General features: G+C 36.5%; 1 protein-coding gene and 2 long non-coding RNA genes across 19 annotated transcripts in view; 2 read left to right on the plus strand and 1 right to left on the minus strand.

Annotated features, from left to right (window-relative positions):
• LOC141375883 (uncharacterized) overlaps positions 1 to 22,888 on the minus strand; it is a 270,920-nt gene that overhangs the window by 140,323 nt on the left and 107,709 nt on the right. For 10 of the 17 annotated variants that reach the window (XR_015498265.1, XR_015498272.1, XR_015498277.1 and 7 more), the window contains one exon: positions 20,768 to 20,877. The exons of 5 other annotated variants lie outside the window; for them this stretch is intronic. This is a non-coding gene — a long non-coding RNA (uncharacterized LOC141375883). Of the gene's footprint in view, positions 1 to 20,683; positions 20,878 to 22,888 lie in introns of all 17 variants that reach the window. 2 more of the 17 variants (XR_015498279.1, XR_015498271.1) reach the window with 1 other exon arrangement.
• iqsec2b (IQ motif and Sec7 domain ArfGEF 2b) overlaps positions 1 to 22,888 on the plus strand; it is a 179,418-nt gene that overhangs the window by 54,515 nt on the left and 102,015 nt on the right.
• Positions 7,914 to 11,670, plus strand: LOC147842784 (uncharacterized). The gene is made up of 3 exons (XR_015498291.1): positions 7,914 to 8,537; positions 9,153 to 9,809; positions 9,859 to 11,670. It is a non-coding gene; the product is annotated as an uncharacterized LOC147842784 (long non-coding RNA).

The raw sequence follows: 22,888 nt of genomic DNA on the forward strand, positions 1-22,888 counted from the left end.
CACTCCCATCTAAATGACCATATTTGAGTGAGTATATGAACATTACATCTATGCAGAGACTGACTGAATTCCTATTTCATGGATGAGGAGTGAAAAACAATATTACTGATACAAAATCACTTACTATTTTCAGTTAAACTTAAAAGCAGGAAATATAATTGGGACAGTACAATTACTGAGTTTATTATTATCATTACTATGCTGTTATGTAACTGTCACACTTGTTTTAATAGGTGATTGTTAATAATATGCGCCAATTTAATTTATTATTTTTTAATTTCATTTTTTTTTTCTTTCTTTAATAATGTGCAGAGCAACTTGTGAGGTTAAAACTCCCCAAGTAAGCACTTTATGTGTGGATATTGTTGCGAGGGGTTAAAGTTGCACCATGTTCTATTTGGTGTTTGGGAATGGGTAAATGTCGCACTTCATTTTATACTTCTACTTCTTGTTTTGTTTTCTACAATCTTATTGGAAGGGTCTTTTCTGTTATATTTAAACGAAGCGTTTGTATGTAAGCTTACATTTTTAAAGACGTATGGTTAAACCACACAATGTTAACGCATCAGGCGTTTGCCAGGTGAATCTTATAAGTTGGAATGTTAAATCTTTGAATCATCCAGTGAAACGTGGAAAGGTTCTCTCACACTTAAAACAGTTAAATACAGATATCGCTTTCCTACAAGAAACCCACCTGAAAACTTTTGATCACTTTAGACTAAGAGGAGGATGGGTGGGACAACTCTTTCACTCGACTTTTCACTCCAAATCTAGAGGAACAGCAATTCTCATTAGTAAAACGGTTTCATTTGAGGCATCAAAAATCGAAGCTGATCCAGCAGGCCGTTATATAATGGTAGTGGGTAGACTAAATAATACTCCGGTAGTTATGGTAAATGTATATGCACCCAATTGGGATGACAGTGCATTCTTTACGGGTCTCTTCTCACGAATACCTAATATAGATACTCATCATCTTATATTAGGAGGAGATATTAATTGCGTACTATCACCCTCACTGGATCGCAGCTCTCTCAAACCAATGATACCAAGTCGTACAACTCAAGTGATTAACCAACTTCTTAAAACCTATGGAATGATTGATGTTTGGAGATTCCAAAATCCTGGGTGTAGAGGTTATTCATTTTATTCACCAGTTCATAAGACATATTCACGTATAGATTATTTTTTTCTGGACAGTGAACTACTTCCTCTAGTTAGTGAATGCAAATATAATGCAATAGTGATATCAGATCATGCGCCATTATTAATCACTCTAGATATGCCAATTACATCAAACAACTATCGGCCATGGCGATTTAATACACTACTTCTCTCTGATGTGGAGTTTGTTAAATTTATATCATCAGAAATTAGAGAATATTTAGTGCACAATCAGACTCCAGGAATATCTTCTAGTCTTATTTGGGAATCTCTTAAAGCCTATCTTCGAGGCCAAATTATATCATATAGTGCCAGATTAAAGAAAAAACAACATGAGCGGCTTAAAAAAATTGAAAATGATATTTTAAAACTTGATGAAATTTTGGCACACTCATCTACACCTGACATGTTTAGACAGCGTTTAGCTCTTCAGTCTGAATTTAATTTATTATGTACAAAACAAACAGAAAATCTTTTAATTAAGTCCAGGCATAAGATGTATGAACATGGTGAAAAGATAGGGAAGATCTTAGCTCACCAACTTCGACAACAAAATGCAGCACATTCCATTATGTCAGTTAATGATAACACTGGCACTAAATTGACGAATCCCTTAGAGATCAACCATCGGTTTAGAGAATACTATTCACAATTATATACTTCGGAGTCTTGTAAAGATGAGTCATTATTTGATTCTTTTTTTAAGAAAATTAGTCTACCCACTATTGATCAAGAGTTCGCTCTAGACATGGAGAATCCATTTTCAAAAGACGAATTTATTAGAGCAGTGTCATCTATGCAAAACGGAAAATCACCAGGCCCAGACGGTTTTCCAAGTGAATTCTTTAAAAAGTTCTCTGGCGATCTTGCCCCTATTCTACTTTCCCTATATGAAGAATCCTCAGTCACGGGCTCCTTGCCAGAGACTATGAATCAAGCAATTATTTCTCTAATCTATAAAAAAGATAAAAATCCATCAGAATGCAGCTCTTATCGACCAATTTCATTGCTGAATGTTGACAGTAAGATATTCGCCAAAATATTAGCTCATCGGCTGGAAATAGTGCTACCTACAATAGTTTCTGGTGACCAGACAGGCTTTATTAAAAACCGATATTCATTCTATAATATACGCAGACTTCTAAATATCCTCCACCATCCCACTCCATCTGATGTCCCGGAAGTCCTTCTCTCACTTGATGCTGAGAAGGCTTTTGATCGGGTGGAGTGGGACTACCTCTTTTACACTCTTAAAAAATTTGGATTTGGCACAAAGTTCATTTCATGGATTAAAATCTTATACTCATCACCTATGGCAGCAATACGTACAAATTGTCACATTTCTCCTTTCTTTTCGTTAGAAAGGGGAACCAGACAAGGCTGCCCTCTGTCCCCTTTATTATTTGCATTGGTAATTGAACCTCTGTCCATTGCGATACGAAATGATATCAATATCAAGGGTATACAGAGGGACAACTTTGAACATAAAATTTCTCTCTATGCAGATGACACCCTCCTATATATATCTGAACCACTAACAACTCTACCACAAATTATGACATTACTGACTGCCTTTGGGAAAATATCAGGTTATAAAATAAATATGCAAAAAAGTGAGCTTATGCCCATTAATAATGCTGGTAGAAAGATTATTTTTACCTCACTACCATTTAAAATAACTAAAGACAAATTCAAATATTTAGGTATATGGATCACTAATAAATACAAACATTTGTACAAAGTTAATTTCCCTCCACTGATAGATTCCATAAAAAAAGACCTTGAACGTTGGAATCCGTTACCATTGTCACTGGGAGGTAGAATAAACACTATAAAAATGAATATATTACCCAGATGTTTATATCTTTTTCAGTGCATACCCGTATTCTTAACAAAATCATTTTTCTTACTTTTAGATAAATTAATATCATCTTTTATATGGAATGGAAAAAATGCACGTATCCGTAAAAATATTTTACAACGACACCGAGACCATGGAGGATTGTCATTACCCAACATTCAGCAGTATTACTGGGCAGCTAATATTCGAGCAATGCTACACTGGTCAAATCCATCATATGACAGTGGCCCTAATTGGTTATCTTTAGAAAACACAAATTGTTCAACCTCACTCCATGCTCTGCTATGCTCAAATTTTCCGACACCTGAACCTTTATCTAAATACTCTTTAAACCCAGTTGTCAAACACTCACTCAAAATATGGGCACAATTTAGAAGAAGTTTTGCACTTAAAGGACTATCAGCCTATGCCCCCATAGCAAGAAATCATATGTTCACCCCCTCTACTATAGACAAAACTTTTGACATCTGGTCTATGAAAGGTCTTAAGATATTAAAAGATATGTTTATTGATGGGCAATTTGCTTCATTCCAACAAGTAAAAGTTAAGTTTCAAATTCCAAATTCCCACTTCTTTAGATACCTCCAGCTGCGAAGTTTTGTGTCCTCCTCAATTAGTCACTATCCCTCACTGCCTCCCCCCTCCCTGCTTGACTCTATTATGGAGCTAAGCCCATACTCAAAAGGACTTATTGGCAAAATATATTCTATAATTAATTCCCACAATCTGGAACCCCTAGTAAAATTAAAAAGAAAATGGGAGGTGGAGCTAGAGATAGAACTATCAGAAGATATGTGGCAATCCGTTTTAGACAATATCCACTCATCTTCAATTTGTTTAAAACATAGAGTTATACAATTTAAAGTAGTACATAGATTACATTGGTCCAAAGTGAAACTAGCCAAATTTAAACCAAATATAGACCCTAACTGTGACCGGTGTGGCATTGAGCCAGCTACTTTATCTCATATGTTTTGGGCTTGTTCAAAATTAAAGAAATTCTGGCAGCTAATATTTAAATTCCTCTCGGACGCATTAAATACCTATGTAGAACCTGAGGCCATAATTTCAATTTTTGGAATCACACCAAAGTCCTTATGTTTTAACAAAAGCAAGATAAATGTGATTGCCTTTGCTACGCTTTTAGCTAGAAGATTAATATTGCTGAAATGGAAGGAAAAACTTCCTCCAACCTTTAAGCAATGGCTTATGGAACTTCTACACCACCTGACCTTAGAAAAAATACGATACACTTTAGGAGGCTGTACTGATATGTTTTTTCTCACCTGGCAACCTGTTCTAGATCACGTAAAAAAGATGGACCCCTCAGTCATTTTAGAAGAGTAGAACCTTTCCTTGTTTGTTTGTTTGTTTGTTTGTTGTTGTTTTTTTTTTTTCTCTTTTCTCTTCAATTTTTTGTATTTTCTTTTTTCTCCCCTTATTAATGAGAGTAACATATGTTTTACTTATTATAACTATTTATTTGTATTTTTTCTTAATATAATTTATTTATTTTTTTTTCTAGAACCTAAATGTATGTGCGGCAGGTTTTGTTTGTTTGTTGTGTAAAAAAAAAAAAATTGAAAAGCTATTTTGTAATGTATGTTTCATATCTAATATGTTCAATAAAAATACTTTTGAAAAAAAAAAAGTGTTAAATACAAGTTAAAGTTCCTTAGTTTAGCTCCAGCTTGTTGAAAGCACATACAGTGCTTAGCATATATAAGTACACCATTCAAAAATATAACTTTTAAATTAATGTTTTAATTAGGAAGCTATACATTATCATATTTGTACATACATACATAATTAGATTAGTCAGTACTGAAGCCAAATCATGTCAAGGTGACGCAGGGGGTAGCATGATCGCCTCACAGCAAGAAGGTCTCTGGTTTGAGCCCCGGCTGAGTCAGTTATCATTTCTGTGTGGAGTTTGCATGTTCTCCCCATGTTTGCGTGGGTTTCCTTCGCGTCCTCCGGTTTCCCCTCTCTAGTCCAAAGACATGTGGTATAGTTGAATTGAATAAACTAAATTGGCCGTAGCGTATGTATGTAAAGGAGTGTGTATTTGTGTTTCCCAGTGATGGGTTGCAGCTGGAAGGGCATCAGCTGTGTTAAACATGCTGGACAAATTGGCGTATCATTCCACTGTGATGACTTTAAATTAATAAAGGAACTAAGCCGAAAAGAAAATTGATGAATGAATGAAGCCAAATCTGGATCTTATCTAACAAAATAACTTACGATAATGGTTTGAAAACTAGTACACCCAAATTTATGTTGAAGAAAAATATTAAATAATAAAAACAAATGTAAAAAAAGAGTAAAAAAAAAGAGAAGCAACATTTTTTTAAATATAGTTGAAATTTTGTAGGTTGTAATTTTTCAGCATAATTTTTGTACTCGAATATGCTGAGCACTGTAAAGTACAAATTTAAAGTAGACTGGCATAAAATTTACTATTGTCATGGCTTTACCATTTTTTCATCTATTTTTGTTTTTCAATTACACATAAAAACAACAAAAACTCATAAATATTCTGTACAGTAAGTGCTTGTGGTGAAATTTTATTGATTTGTTTATGTTTTGGAAAAAGTCTAGGACAGCGGTGTCCAAACTCTGTCCTGGAGGGCCGGTGTCCTGGAGAGTTTTGCTCCAACTCTAATCAAACACACCTGAACCAGCTAATCAAGCTCCTACTAGATATACTCGAGACTGTGTTGAAGCAGGTTGGAGCTAAACTTAAACTTCCCTGGGGGAAGTACCTTTGTTTACTTTTCAGGAAAAATATCACTTTTTCTTAGAGGGAGATGCTATTTACACAAAGGCTTATTTTACTAGTAGTCCTGCACAATCAACCTATTTACTTTTAAAGGTGCAGAAGGTGATCTGCCAAAATGCTAACTGTTAAAGGGTCACAAACACCAAAACACATTTTTTGAGCTGATTTTGGTCGTATATGTGTCCCACACTGCTAAAAACACTATTAGGACACCTATATTTCACTAAAAAGTGTAAATTGGTTGTTTTTGCGTTATTTCAAGCAAATTCGTACTTCCTGTTTGAAACAAATTTTTGAAGCTGCGTCACGGTCATGACATAATAGCGTGTATTACAGCGTGCAGACTGGATATCAGTGCCAGAGTGTGTCTTATTACGTCTTACAGTGTGATGCATTAATGCATGAGTAAGGCTTGGTTCAAACCAATCAGCGCGCTCTATTGTGCAACTTATTGTGAAACAAGCGTGAAGTGTTGCTTTTATAGTTTGCTGCTGTTAAGTTTTGTTTTCATTTTCTCTCTGTGAGAGCTCATCTGGAGTCACCTGTGGATTACAGTGTACGTGACGCGCGACAACAATAACTTACGTGTCTATGGAGAATTATTGTTTACCTTAGAGCTGTTCTCATCTGCAAACGCTGAGATACGTATTCGCTTGTAGTCTTCTCTTAATAAAGACGCGGCTCTAGTTGCTGGTGATTGTCCTGTCTCTACAGATTTGGTAAGTGAGCGACCAGTGCTCTTTGTTTATTCAGTTTGTTCGTATCGAACTAAGTTAACTATAGATAAAACCGAGATAAAAACACGCGACTTTCTGACACTACCTGCCGTGTGCATCTAAGTTTCTGGGAAATGCAGAGGTTTTTTTTTCTCTCATTCGCCGTGCAGTATCAAACATTGCATAAAAATTACACGCTTACAGCAGTTCCTCGAATCAAATATCTCGTTTGTCGCGAGGGGCATGAATAAATTTTCTAAATGAAAGAGCCAAACTGCTGTTAAAGTCCACCATTTAATAATTTGGCAAATAATTCGACTACAGATGTCCATGTAGGTTAAACACCATCACTTTCTCTTGTGTGTTTGTGTGTGTATTTTGACTCTGAAACTCGCGCGTGCCCAAATAGACACTCCCACACCCTCCCACTTTAGTTCCTCCAACACTACCCCCTAAACAGAGCTGGACACGCCCACTTTTCTGACTTTTTCCAAAGTAGAGGTGTGAAAACACCCTGCTGAAACAAGGGGGTTTCATGGCCCTTTAACATAATGGGCTCTATTTTGACGGTCCATGCGCAGCGCAAACGCTTTCAGGGCGTGTCAGACGCATTTTTGCTAATTTACGGACGGGAAAATGCATTTGAGTTGAGTTTATTTTCTTAATGAGTTATAGGTGTCTTTTGAGAATAAACCAATTAGAGTCTCATCTCCCATTCCCTTTAAGACCCAGCTGCGTCACGCCAAGAGCGCATTCGCTATTTACAGGATGCAAAGTAAGTCTAAGTGGAAAAAATGAGCATTTCACAAGCAAACAGTTAACAGTTGACAGTTTTTTAACAGAAAACTGTTAAACAGAGCATCTACTGCGTGAGAATGAGAGATAATGGATCACTTTCACATTCGCTCTTGGATAGGGAAACCTTTACGCACAGACATCAATTAGCCTATAAATAATTAATTTCGTTTGTTAAGCGCAAAGATTTGTTTCAAAACTATTTCTAAATTCAGTTCTAATTTCTAGCAAACGAATAAATGAACATTAGTGACCAAGTGTGGTCAAAATACTGAGTTATTTCCAAATACACCTGCTATGCCCCATATGGTCTTAAACCTGACAGGTGGGCAAATCTAAGCTTGTTTTTAATAAAAAAAATATAAATATGGATATAATAAATAATACTGCTAATAATAATAACATTATACAAAAGCAAATTGTTATGAATGAACTGAAAAAGCCTCCCGAGGTGAAGAAGACATAAAAGCAGTGATTTTTCATATTTATGTAGGCTAGAAAATAATATGTTTTGTAATATTTTATCCTTTATATTTATATCCTATATCTATTCATATTATATCCTATATATTTATCCTTAATATTTAAATTTTTTCATATGTAACGATATTTGCCTATTGCTCTCTTGTGCGTATTAAGCAGTGCGTAAGCGAGGCGCAACTCTGCACCGGAGTTTAGACCGGGTTAGTTTTGGTCTAATGAAAAATTTATTATAGTTTCTCAAAATAGCGACGCGCCAGCAGTCTTCCTTTTTAGACCAGAACGCCTATGGGCGCACATATGAGCGCTAATGCATTTGCTATTTAAACAGCGTAGCGCAACGCCTCAAAACGACTCTTGCGCCAAGCTGAAACTACAAAAAGACTATTGCGCCGGGTCTTGCGCAACACTGCGCCGGGTGTATGATAGGGCCCAATAGCTTTGAAAACACAGTCCCTCCCCTGTCGTCTAAAGCCACACCTTCTGAAATCACGAACGCGCACCATGAAGATGACAGCAGATAACCCACTAGATCATGTCATTTGCCAGTAAGAAAACTAGTAAAAGTACTTAATAATACTACAACTCCTAATGCAAAACTATATTACATCTAGCATGTTTTCAGTTGTGTAGCAAGTAAAACTTGTCATAATGTGCAATATTTCTTTCATGCAAGCATCGCTGGTCTCACTCTCTCACATGCTTTGTCCTAAAGCGACTATAGTGGGTGGCCAATGACGTGCAGCCATACTTACATGCTATTCCAGACCGAATATTCAGAGTAGCATGGTGAACAATACAGGGAGAGGATCACAAGTTGTCATTGTTCAAAAATGAACCAATGTGATGTGAATATAAAGACTAATTTGACCTCAGTAAAGCATGCTAGGTGAAATAAGGCTATTTACCTATGTTTTGTTGTTCAACTGAATAAAAATTAACATTATCGATTCTGTAAAAGACCTTATGAAATTGAAAATAGTCACATCAATCTTTCACTGGGAGATTTCAGTGGCTGAACAACACTTCGGTGGATCTGTCTGAATAAGGCTACGCAGATGTACAAATCTACATTTGTTGACAGTCAGTTTGGGCTACTTATCAGAATTTTGGGAATTATCTGCCTGACAAATTTTATTTGGATAAACATTTTTGTTGTTTAATGCGTTAATGTATTAACTTTAATATTTATATTCACACTTGATAAAAACAGTGCCTTAATTGACATTCTTGCTTTGTTTGTGTCATCAGAGGGGAAAAGCCCCGCCCATTAGTGACAATCTCTCTGTCATTAGCATATGAAAGTAGTCTTGTTCTTGAATCTGCCACTATGCTGACACACAAGCATTTTTAGCTCTGCCCACTTTTGAAAAGAGCATAATCTCACTTGAATTTAAAGCAACAGTCACCAAAATAGCACGATTAGGATCAAGGCCTACCACACGCACTCTCTCTCTCTCTCTCTCTCTCTCTCTCTCTCTCTCTAGGGAGATTGAAGACTTATATTTCATCTTGTAAAAAGTGGCATATTAAGTCCCCTTTAAAGCACATATATAATGTAAGGGTCTACTGATGAATGCCTTTAATCACTTCAGTTTCTAGTAATAACTGGTAAGAAATGAAAGGACCTTTCTGAAAGTTTCAAAAACACTAAAAGCTGTTAATGAGGTGGATTAATGACCACTCTTTTTACTTTTATAAAAGTTAATCCATATGGCAGTTACATGTGTGTTAGCAGATCACAGTATTGATGAATATGACTCTAGCAGTAACTACTGTAATAACTGTCATAACTGTAGCTGTGGCTTATGGGGTTTTGTAAGGGTCTATCCATCAGTCCAACAACAGAATCCAACAGTGTGGTTAAAGGTTAAATGTGTGTCAGTATTTTGAATAATTACATTTATTACAATGTATTTGCAATGTGTTTCTAATTTTGTTCTCACTCTGAGTTTAATTCAATTCAATTTTAATTCAGCTTTATTTGTATAGCGCTTTTACAATGTATATTGTGTCAAAGCAGCTTAACATAAATGGTCATAGTAACTGGATCAGGGTAGCTCAGTTTTAGTGTTTAAGTTCAGTTTAGTTTAGCTTAGTTCAGTGTGGTTTAAAGTCATTACTGAGAGTCCAAGCACTGAAGAGCAAATCCGTCGATGTGTAGCTCTACAGATCCTGAACCATGCAACCCAGTGGCGACAGCGGAGAGGAAAAATAAACTTCATCAATAGGTGAATTAATAGATTAGCTAGATTAATCTAGCTAAGAGTTATTTTTGAAATTTTTGTCTTTATTGGACAGGACAGTGAAGTTGACAGGAAATAAAGTGGGAGATGTGTGCATAAAATTGAAGGGGGGACCACGAAAGGTCCATAAGCTAGGGTTTAAACTCGGGACTTCCAGAGCGCTGCCCCACCATATTCAGTGCAATAACTACTAGGCTATTGTGCCGACTGGTATAGATATTTGATTATTTCAGACACCCTAATTTCAGGTATTCGTTCACGCAGACCAATTGTCAAATGAAGTCAAATCATAGATGTGCCATCTTGGGCTTACCAGCTTGATTCTTATTCAGAGGATGCAGGTATCTGGTACATTTAATCGGCTTCCTGCTGCTTGCTCTTGACAAAAGCGAGGTTCGCATAGTCTTTCATTATACAACTTGCTAGATCAATAATAATGGTGAGAAATCAAGAGGTCTGATGTGCCTACTGCTCCATCCATTCATAACCCTCCAGTTTGATCCACACTGGCCATAATACTCCCAAGAGCTAACAAAAACATCCTCACAGTTTACCAGACATAATGATTTCAGTAGACTCCAAAATAAATCAAATATAATGTTATTTGTCAGTTAAAATGTCTTTTGCCAATTGCATAATTAAACCATAATAAGCCAATTTATAAATGATAAAACCACAACATCCTTTGATTAAAGGTAAATCTAAGAGTTAGAGGTGGATAGTTGAAGCATGTAGAACTTTTTCTTCCTTTCTACATGGAGGACCTCATAGTAACTTCCAGTAGGATGCTTCGAACTTCCATTTAGATATGTAATCAGTTAGAGCAGCATTTCTACTTTGTTGGGTTGTGATCTACATGTGGGTGGCAATACTATTTTGAGTGGGTTTGAGTGTTTTGTGATGCACAGCTTTAATTTAAAAGAAGTTTGTCAAAGCTGTTGACATTTATATCAGATGCAGTTCAATTGTGTAAAACTTCATAATTGAAAATCAGCCATCAGAGCCATCAGATATGTTAAAATGCTGTGTCATTATAACATTAATTCTAATGTTATTTTTCTTACTTGGTACAAAATAAAATGTCTCTCACCTAAGGAAAAGTGAACTTTCCCGACATACTGTGCACACAGCGTGCTCTTCAATTTCATGCACACATGCAGCGGTGCATGCTGTACATCACCTCATTATAAAGAGCAAAGGTATTACCGGCATGCAGCTTCACAGGTATGCTGTAAGCCATGCCATTTCCAAAATAATTATGAATAAATGTACGTTACTGACACACGCTGGTAATTATTTGCATGTTGATTCAATTATTCGGCAGCAGTTTCCACATGTTTCAAATGCATACACAGTTCACAGTACATATAGTTCATGTATGTATGGTTTACCATGGTATGTTTTTTTTTTTTTAATGCTGATTTATTTTCACTTTTTAGCAGTCTTTAAATTAGTGTACGCTAGTAAACTGGGGTATTTCATGTGTGTTTGTGAAACATTTTTGTGCGTTATATTTGCTTGGGATATATATATATATATATATATGGAAAATAAAGAGAAAAAATATTGTTCAAATTAATATGCATTTAATTTAAAAGACAATGGGAATATTTTAACAATCTAAGGGTGCTTTCACATCTGTAGTTTGCTTTATTTGGTCCGGACCAAGGACAATAAATGATACATCGTTGCATTTTCTGCTGTCTTAGAGACGAGCTTGCGCAACGCAGTATTTGTATATATTTAAATTTTTTGAGAGGTGCGTGTCAGTGACGTCGGCGGCCACGGCGTATAGGGCTATGCGTCAATGCGTAGGCTGCGCCGTAGCATACGCGTGCGCTTGACGCAGAAGTATAAATCTGTCATGACTGTCAGTGACCACCTGAGGGCGCTGTAGTTCAATGGACACTGAGTGAAACTACAGCGCCCAAAAAGACTACATTTCCATACATTCTTTCGTGCAAACACCCGGTCTGTCATCTACACTGATTTCAACCACAGCTGTCTCCAATCTCCGTTGATTACCTGGACTATATATTCAGCCATTCCACCTCTGTTTGTGACTGCGTCGTTTGTCTATCTTGTCAGCTCTGGTATGTTGTTCTTGATCTCGCTCTTGTATCTTGCTTAAGTCTAGTTCGTGTTTAATCTGTTTTAGTTTCTTGTTTTGTTGTTTGTATGTTATTTTGTTACTTTGCATTTTGGATTTTGTACACTGTTACCGCACTATTTAATATTAAATTTGCATTTGGATCCACATCCTTTTTGTTCCTGTTTTTGTTTTGTTTTTATCACGCTTAACGTGACAAAATCGGCCTTAAGTTGTCCAAATTTGACATTTTAAATGCATCAAGCTGCCAACTGGAAGGTCCTTATGTAAAGCATAGTAGGTAAGGTTGCGTGCTACTCACACACTGCAATGGGGTATACTGGATGCACAGTAAAAGCTTCATAAAACTTAATGGGCATGAGAACATAATGGAACGATTTTTACCCTGGAGTAGAAAAGCAGCAGCTGCATCAAGGCCACATCCAAACCAACAGATTGGAATTATCATAAAACAAGTGATTAATGTGTAATCGAGACCATTTTACCAATCACACTGAGACATTTAAAATGACATCAAACATTAAAGGGGGAAATTATAGATCTACAAGCTACATCATAAAGTCCATACACATTCTGTGTGGGCAGAGGAGGTGAAAGGGGGGTAGGGGGGCTCAGGATGGGTGATAAAGAAAGCTGAACAATTCTTTCCAGATTTAGAACTATGGCATCTATTTCTGAAAAAGGGAGAAAGAAGGAAGACCATAAAGCTCCATACATCCCAAATTTCAGCTCCGCGAGGAAATCAGGAGATTAAAGCAAGCTTACAGTGTATTGCGTAAGTTGCATGTAATAGCAGTGGAGATTTAAATAGGCGATAGTGTGTCTAAGCCAACAGTTAATGATGTTTACTAAGCAATACTGACGCTTTATTCTAAATAGTGACCACCCTTTAAAATATACAAACACTGTGGAAAAATCCCCACTTTACTTGCAGCAATTAACTATGACAGAATTTGTATTCATGGATGAGAAAAGGCTAACATTTTTACATGTTGTTGACATGTTTTTCTAAACAGCAGTTCAAACTGTGATAAATAAGAAATCTTAGTTTCTTCAGCACTGCAGAAACACAGAGACAAACACAGTCACACACAGAGCGAAGAAAACAGCTATGCACATTGCTATATAGAGCTGAAAGCTTTATAATTTTCATCCATGCAGTGTCAACAGCTCACCTAATAAATGACATGCTTTTACACTGAAAAATCTCATAAGAGCCCTTGACTCTCTCTCTTTATCACTTTTCTAGACGCTCTAGACTGGGGATCTGCATTGCAGTAATGCATGATAATGACATTCTCTAAGCTGTTTTTGTCATATACCACTTGATGGATTGCACCATGTTTAATGTACACCCAAATCAAGCCGTCACAGTTTTCATTTTCAACAGCTTCTAGTTGCCTTCCATTTCTGTTTATGTATCTATCCAATATTGCATTTGGCATGAAATACAATTCCACATCTCATTTCTAAACGCAGGTTATCAGTCCTATTTTGGATGATTCATCCATGCATACATTCAAAAGGAGGTCACAAACCGGACGCAATGCACCACTCATTGTTGCGCACACAGCAGTGGTGCCATTCTGCATCTGTTCACATTGTTCATCAACAGCACTCATGTTTTCAGTAAATCACATTATTTTTGTCCTGAATAATTGTCACTACAGTGGTGGCTAAAAATATTAGAACTAATGTTTTTCATCAGCTAAAAAATGGTTTAAAGCAAATGTTTCTATCTTTTGTGCATTTCCAAATATTAATTATGTAATTAATTGTAATAATCCAGAGATTTTCGTTTGCACAAGGAGTCTGGCAGCAGCCAGTGCTCCACACCGAGATCTGATCACACCATTATCCAGTCCATCTGGAAAGAACTTGCTTATTTTATTTTTTTACTTTTCTTAATAATTTTAACCAGTATGTGCTGGTGGGGATGTTTTCATCCCCACTGGGGGGATTTTGAGTCTTAGGTCAAAACTTTCTCTGTGTTTCAGCTAGCAGAATCATTTTTGGTGGCAAATCTTATTTTGACACATAATTTGAGAAAATACTTTGAATTTTTTTAAGAACCTCTACCTCAGTCCCAATCAAACTTATTAAATTACTTAGAAAATGACATGATTTAAACTCTTTTATCGCCAAGTTCACAAATGATCAGTGATTTGGTGAAAAAACAAATACACACAAAATGACATTTTCAATATAAAAAGTAATTGTGGACTCTATTTATTATTATTATTTTTTTTATCTTTTAATTTTTTATCTTTAATTTTAGTTTTAAAATGGCATTTTAGAATGAAAATGATATAAAAAAAATCTAAATGAAAATAGGCAGTTTCTTAAATCATGTTTTCATTTTATTGTTAAGAAAGTGAAACAGCGTAGTCAAGGTGATGTGAATGAGGTTATAAAGTACTCTGTTCCCTTTTGAAGATTTGCCCGACTTGTCCTTGAGAGTTTGTTTTTTCAACTCTGTACTTGCAAGGAGAAGATGCAAGACTGAACTGTAGGTAGGCTACTTAATATTGAGAAAAAAGCCCTATTCAGATGTCAGCAGCCACGTCTCCGTTTTCCTCCATCCACACTGACACGGAGCAGCAGAGTTTTAAAATGAAAACGGCCTCTTCAGCGTTTTTAAAAAGCTCAGTTTTCGGTGCTCAAAAACTCAGGTGTAGTGTGGACAAATGGCGTAAACAGAGCAAAACTTATGTGTTTTAAAAATTAAACGCATTAGTGGAAACGGGGCCTAAGAAAATCAAAATATCAGCTCCCAGAACTACAAGGAGTAGATAAAAACAAAGACAGTGTATTTATGCACAATCAAATGTGGTGATAATGGCAGACAATGGGGCAAAAACAGCCACCAACAATTAATTAAAGAGAAAAAATTTAAGTCTAACAATGCATCAAAGCCAATGTTGTTACTAACCGTGCCAAGACTGTGATAAAAGGTAAAAAAAATCCAGTCCACAATTACTTTTATATTGAAAATACATCACTTTGAGTGTTTTCTCACCAAATCAGTGACATCATTTGTAAACTTGGCAATTAAAGAGTTAAAACCCTGTTATGTTTTTAAACATTTAGTAATTTTGATCAGGACTGAGATAGATAAACATATTTATGCAAAAAAATGAAAAAAAAATTTTATCCGATGCATTTTTACAGCAGTTTAATTTAGTAGATGTTTTCATCCCTTACATAACAAAAGGGTAGTTTAGTTGAACAGTGCAGGGTTAATTTGATAATTTTGTATTGTTCATATCTCTTGTGTACGTGACCCTGGAATATATTTATGGCAATAGCAAAAATACATTGTATGGGTTAAAATGATTGATTTTTTAGAACATTAAGTAAAAATGATGCTCCATAAAGATAATTAAGGAATTTGCTACTTTAAAAATATCAAACTCAATTCTTAATTAGTAACAGCACTTCATTTAGACAAATTTAAACTTGATTTTACCTTTTTTTTAAAAATGTTTTTAATACTCAGATTCAAGATTTTAAATAGTTTACTGTAATAACAAAATAAATATCAACAGAAACTTATTTATTTAGATGAGATAAAAATCTAAAAGAAATTACACTTATGACTGATGAGGGTTTTTGTGGTTCAGGGTCACATATCATTAATTAAATTATTAATGATTTTCTCTGAACATTTTCCAGACCCTCCCTTGCGAACCACTGGGTGTCCCGGGACCTCAGCTTGAAAACTCCTGCTTTTTCAGATCTTATCGTCCTCTGGGTGATGTGGTGTTAAATGCTTTGTGCCTTTGCCTACACTTGTGAGCTTTACACCAGCAGACTTTAGCTCATTCAGCATGATCAACTGCCAGATTTTCTGAGTACTTTCTACATCTATTAAAGTTTTTTTATTTTTTTTATTCCCTGTGTGCTGCAGCTTCATCAGCTGTTAATAAGAAACAATGTTAGTATATGTAAAAAAAAAAAAAAAAAAAACGGTGGACATAATTTTATGTATAATTAAATAACAAGCAATAAATAATAAATTGCTAATATGCATTCACGATTTGATTTTGCAAATTGGTATTCTGAATACATGGTCGTCAACAGGTCAAATGCTGCAGTTCTCTGTCAGCTTGTACTAACAAGGATGTATTATTTAAGGCTCCGGTATACTTTAAGTTCTTTTCCTTTCTCCATTTGAAGACAAAAGTGATTTTGAAAAGGCAGAGTGACAGTATACTGTTTTTGAACACGCACTGCAGGAGGCGGGGTTTAAATGTGTTGTGCTGCCAGAGTGTATTGTCAAACACAACAATAATGGCAGCTGAGAGAGAAGAACAAACGGACCCTTTTCACAAGCCTGTTATGACGCGTCACCAGCATCTTAAATCCTTCAAAGTTTTAAATATTTTTATTTTAAAAAAATTGATTATTTATATGTATTTATGTATGTAGTATATAATCTTTGCTTTAAATTGCAAAAAACAAATTACCGCTTGTGTGAGGGGTTTCGAATGCAGCGTCTATTGGACAGGACAGCAAATTTGATGTTATTTTCTCCTCTGGCTGCCGTCATCAGCCTTATACTATTTTTTTTATTATTACCTTTTTCTGAAAGTCATTATAACATCATTCTGGAGTTTTTATTTTATTAATTTCACAAATAAAGTTGTAAAAAAATATTTGTTGTATTCTCCCATTCACTACGCTATAAGTTTTCTCAACTATGACGACTTCGGCTACTGAGAAACCCGGAAGTGTGAAAAGAGTCTATATCTGACAAACCAACGCTATTTCACAGCAATTCGTAACTTTTTCATTTAGTGGCTAATTCGTAAAAATCAACAATCTCATTCGTACAATTTAGTAATATTTGTTTATCCACCGATAACAGTTGGGGTTAGGGGTGGGGTTGGGTGCCATACCTCCTTTTTTAAAATTGTATATTTTCATACAACTGAACATGAACAAATTAGTCAAAATTTGCCAAAACATAAAATAGTTACGTTTCCTTGTGTGATCAGGCTGAACAAACAACCTTCTCTGTGAGAAACAGCAAGTGGAACATTGATTAGATCTTCATCAGATGTGGCGTGATGCTGTTGTGTTTTTCAAATGGTTTGTGAAACCCTTTGAGTCTTTCACGAGTGATAGTACAGGTGCGAATATATCTGTATCAACTCTACTACTGGACCATCCAGTGATACATGTTGCTACCTTAGTGGTAGCTGTGCTGCATCTTTTTCTTTCATCTGATTCAAAACTTTGTTGGATACGAAGCACATCTAAGAAGTATGAGTTCCAGAACTCACCCAGTGATTGTGTAGTCTACACGGACCAACGGCAAGTCAAATGTGTTTAAGACCAAATAAAAATCCCTCAAAATGTTTGCTTTGGTGGGCTGTTTTGAACTACCAAAATGAACACAAAAATTACTTATTTTTATATCACATTTGTATTTAATCAAATGTCACCAAAAACCTTTGTATTATAAAGTATTTCGGAACCTGTAATGTGCAGGTCTACTCAGAACCTGCTCTTCCTGTTACATGGAAGATGCATTTAAGATTAATTCGATGAATCTGCTGCATAAGCATCACACATTCCTTGTCATTTGCATGTTTCATTAACTTTGTATGAACTCTACTTGCACAAATGATGCAAATGAAATGATGCAAATAAGCAAGATCTGGGCTTGATGACCTGTTTTGTAGTTTTTGTGCCAATTCATTGGCAGTTTTTTTCAATAAAGACAATCTTGCTAAGCATACTAAGATACCAATACATGACAAAAATTGGGTTGATTTCAAATTTGCAGTAGGCCGCAGAAACATACAGTGGGAGAAATAAGTATTGAACACGTAACCATTTATTCACCATATGAGAGGCGTCGTTAAGCTGCCATCACCAACATTATAATGTAAAGTTTATGTAAAGTATTAAATACATTTCAGTCGTTCATTCCATTGTTGTTACACATAACAGGTTTTTCAATTGTTTTTGTTTTAATTTGATTTTTGTATTGTTTGGGTTTTAATAGTGGTGGCTGTTATCGAGCTGCGTTTATGCAAGACTCTTATCGGGCGATAAAAAATATATATATATCGCTGTTAATCTATTTTCAAAATTGGGTTGGGAGCTAGGTCTATTCTACGCAAGCTGTGATGACTTTCACCTTGATATTTTAGCGTGGATGTATACCTTGCCAAATTGCACTGTAGGGGGCAAGAACAAGTCCTCGAACCTGTGTGTATTCCTACTGTGAAATTACCACATCAAACGTGATGTGCTAACATGGATGCAGTTCACTAGAGTGAATCTGATTAAAATTAGCTACACATCTAACTATCAGGCACCTGTAGAGTTTATGCGTTCAAGTAAAACATATACAAATAAAATAGACGGGATGCTTTTTTTTTTTAAAAATGAATCTGGATCTTTCAATTACTTCGAAGACACAACTGACTACGCTTACATGGATATCTATAATGTAGTCATTTGCTTTAATAGAGAATAATACAATTAAGATGTCATGGAGACATGAAGTGCTTTCATGTAAGAGTTTCATGTAAATTTGGGTGACTTTAACTGCAGTTTGAAAGTTTTACATTCACTCATGAATATTTCATTTATGCACCTGGGACAAACTGGGGTATTAGACGCAAATAAGGAGTAAGGACTGGTGAGTGTGTTTTGGAATTTAATAACGCACACCGAATGGAACAAAAAAACCTCTGAATTTCGCGATGTGTTTGTGTGTGCGGTCCTTTACCGCATGTGTAGATCTTGTCGGAAAATATGTCGAAAAGTCCTACATGACAGTAATAATTTGATTGCAGTGCTTACTTCAATAATGCCATTTAATTCCACTTCGGTTTCGTTCAGTTCTGACTTTAGTCCATTTAAGATGATTAAAAATTGCTGCTTGGAGCTTTTATAGGCGTACAGTTCAAAATTTGTGTTTAACTGAATAAACAGTTAGTAAACACAAGAATATCTTATTGAACATCATTTATTTTCATCACCAATTATCATAGTAGAACAGTTTCTCAAGCAGTTTGTGATGCATTTTGGAAACAGGAGATGGTCACCTGATCTAATGTGCCACCTGGCTTGAGAAACCCATTCTCAAAGACCTACTTTTAGTCTTTATTTGGGTAGCACACATATGTTAAATGCCAGAATTCAAGTAAGCCATTTTAATCTACTTTAATCTAGATTAATTACAATATTACAGTGAGATTATACTAGATTTAAAAAATTACTCTATGCCCACCTATAGTTTTTACCAAAATCTGGTGTAATTCCATGTCAACAGCTCAAATATCAACAAATATCATTCCCAGGAAAAACATGACGTGTTCAATACTTATTTCCCCCACTGTATCTAATTGGTTGTGGGGCCACGAGATAAAAAATTGTTCTATAAGACCTTTCATATAACTTTTATGAGAATGCTCTATAAGAAAGGGTATCTGTATTTAGCATACAGAAATCATCTCACTGTATGTCAATTACAGTATCTGAAACCACTAATTACAGTATGCGGGCTCTGTTCATTATTGACGGTCACAATGACGATAACAGCAGGATCCTCTCATGTATTGGTGACCGCTGAGTCTTGCAGCTGGTCTAATTGGAAAGAATTGCATGTTGGATTTAATTACACATGTGTCCAGTAAGGCTTGAAGCAGCACTTTGGGAAGATGTTGCATTCCCTCATCGTTGAAATAAACATGCCGACGATGCTCCCTTACAGCCGTGATTTGGGGAAAGCCCTCTTTCAGAGCTGTTGAATATTAAATGCAGTGCTCTCATTTGATTTCTTGAAGTTGATTCATCGGTCTCGTATGAAAACTCACCCGGGTTTCACATCAGGATAATGATAGCTCATAAGCGACAGCGAGTAGATTCTGTGTGTTTGGATTGATGACGCGGGCCAGCCTCAGGAGGTATTGAATATGTAATGTGCGATAAGCCATAACTAGCACTCTCTCGGGTCTCTTTAATAAACATGGCTCTTGAGTGGAGGAGATCTGTTGCCGAGGGAACCGCATGAGCTCAGAGCAACTCAGTGGGCGAAACACAACAGTGAAAGAAACATGGGTGGGAGGAAGAAGAGAGAGAGAGAGATAGAGAGAGATAGGAGAGAGAGATGCACTGTAGATGACTGTAGAGTTGGGGAAAGACTTGTTGGGGAAAGTGTGGGACTTTTTTTTTTTTTGGAAAAAAGTGACAGCATTTGTTTTTGATGAGTCATCAATTACCAATAGCAATCTGCGTCAAACAGGACATTTGATGTTACTGGCTAATTGATTTCTTGCTGTGAAATAGTTCGAGCAGATTGTTTGTGAAAGTACTGTATTTTGGAAATTGGTTCAGTGGTAAATGAATACTTTTTTCCTCAAATCTTAATTTTTTCTGTGTTTATTCATAATTGTGTTGTTGTTCTGTATTTTTAAGTTGATCGCTGTTTTCTACAACACAGGCTCATTTTGAAAACGTAGTCCCGTGGAAGTTTCTGGAGACCACGAATTATGTAGTCTATGGTACGTATGGCAGCATTTAATTTTTTTAAGCAAACGTAGGGGGCGGTGTGATGCCGTTTCTTTTCGTGCTTACCGGCTGACCGCTTACCTCAGTGTGGAGGGCTTTCCCGCTGCAACCAGTTTGTCCAGTTAGCTCGTCATGTACGTCGGCGGACTTGAGGTGCAGAGAGGAGTTGACCACAATGACCGGATTAGAGTCTGGGGAAGATCGGTTCCAGAAATCAGGTAAGACAAAAACAGAATCCACAAAATTAAAACGAACAAGTGAATAACAGGGTGAGAATGTGGTAAAATCTAGAAACGTGGTAAAAATCACACGAGGGCTTTTCTTTTTCTGAACGGCTTTTGTAAATCTTCCGTTGGGTTTAGGGAAGTAAATGGGTGGGCAGGTCAATCGGTAAAATTGGTTGGGTTTAGGGAAGGAGGAAGGTGGGTAAGCCGATTAGCAGGTAGCCCAGTCAATCAATCAGTCATTCCGCCGGACAGACGGTCACTCGACAGCGGCCTTTGTTGGTGTTTATTTGAGAACAGTGTGGGCACAAAGGGCACTCACGAGAGACAATCGAGATATGAAAAAGCGCACACAGCGGCCTCTCATGGATTCACAAAAACAAAAACTGCAAAAATACGTACCTCCCGAGATGTATTTTGCAGTCTCCAAAAACATCCTTGGGACTACGTTTCCAGAATGAGCCTGGGTTTGTTGTCTATTCAATTACAATCGTCATCAAGTCATCAAATTGCAACAATGGGTTCTATTTTAGCTATCTAGGTGCTAAGTCTAAAGTGCAAGGTAGAAAAACATAAAGGGCTTGTCCGAATCCACTTTTGCTATTTTATGGATGGAAAAATACGGTTTGCGCCACGGCGCATGGTCTAACAGAGTTGTGTTTTTTTTTCTTAATGAGTTATAGGTGTGTTTTGAGCATAATGTGCATTAAACAAATCTCATCTGAGAGTCTCATCTCCCATTCCCTTAATGCTATGTTAACACCAGACATGGTATGCATGGATAAATCACGCTGTTTGCACGTAAATAGACACGTGACCACTTTGAATTTACTAGCTTCATTTTCGCGTCAAATTCACTGAGCAATAGACGCAGATTCACGTCATGGGCAGGGCTTCTGTCTGCCCGGTGACTGTAGCTTCGTTGCTAAATGGCTAACATGGATTTTATTGAGAGAATAGCTGTGTTTATGTGCTTTATGAAGGCTGAAAAACAGCGTTGATTCGTTTGGAGCTGTGTTTGCGTCCACTAGATCCTTTCAAAGTTGCACTCAGCTCTGTGAGCTCATCTTTCTGACTGAGCTGAGCCCAGTTTGATGAACTGTTGTCAGTGTCGGCAGGAGAATTTCCCCCGGGACACAACAACAGGCGCTGCGTCATAATCACGCCCTCACAGGAGCAAGCTCCTGATTGGTTAACGCGGCGTGAATGTCTGCTGAAGTTCAGTTTTTTAGAACTCGAGCGTTAAGAAACATGCAAACATCATCCTGTGTGTATTAAGCATTAGAACCTGCATAGGCGCATAACTAACGAGCTTGTTGCTGGATTTTAGACCAGCTTTCAGTTGGTCAGTGGCACGGTCTATTTCAGTTCCTCAGAAGACCAATGCACAAATAATGTGCCATAACATTTTATTACATCTATTTGCTATTACAAATCTACACTGTTGAAATTACAACCTGGTGCAAAATGTGAAAATTATAGTTGCATTGGTCTAAAAATAGCAACAAATCGCATCAAACGGGTCTTACACCTTATTGCGCTAGGTGTATGTTAGACATAAACATAGGCTCATTCTGAAAACTACAGTATATACATTTCTGGAGATTGCAAATTATGTAACCAGACACTTTGGTGGAATTGAGATGCAGAGAGGAGTTGACCACGATAACAGGGTTTAAGTCCAGCGAAGAACAGCTCCAGAAAGCAGGTCAGATAAAAACAGAAGCCAAAAAATTAAATAAGTAAATAACAAGGTAAAAATGTTGTCTGAAAACATGGTAAAAATCAGGCTGCCGCAAGGGTTTTTCTTTTTCTGGATTGCTTTTTAAAACACTGCCAATTGGGTTTGGGGAAGTGTGTGGGTGGGTCAATCTGTGTTTTTGAAAACACTATTGGTTGGGTTTAAGGAAGAAAGAGGGTGGGTCAGTCGATTGGTCAGTCAGTCAGTCGACAGTGGCCTCTGGTGGATTTTACATGA

This window comes from Danio rerio, chromosome 8, assembly GCF_052040795.2.
Source record: "Danio rerio strain M-AB ecotype USA chromosome 8, GRCz13ab, whole genome shotgun sequence".
In the NCBI taxonomy this organism is placed as follows: Eukaryota; Metazoa; Chordata; class Actinopteri; order Cypriniformes; family Danionidae; genus Danio; species Danio rerio.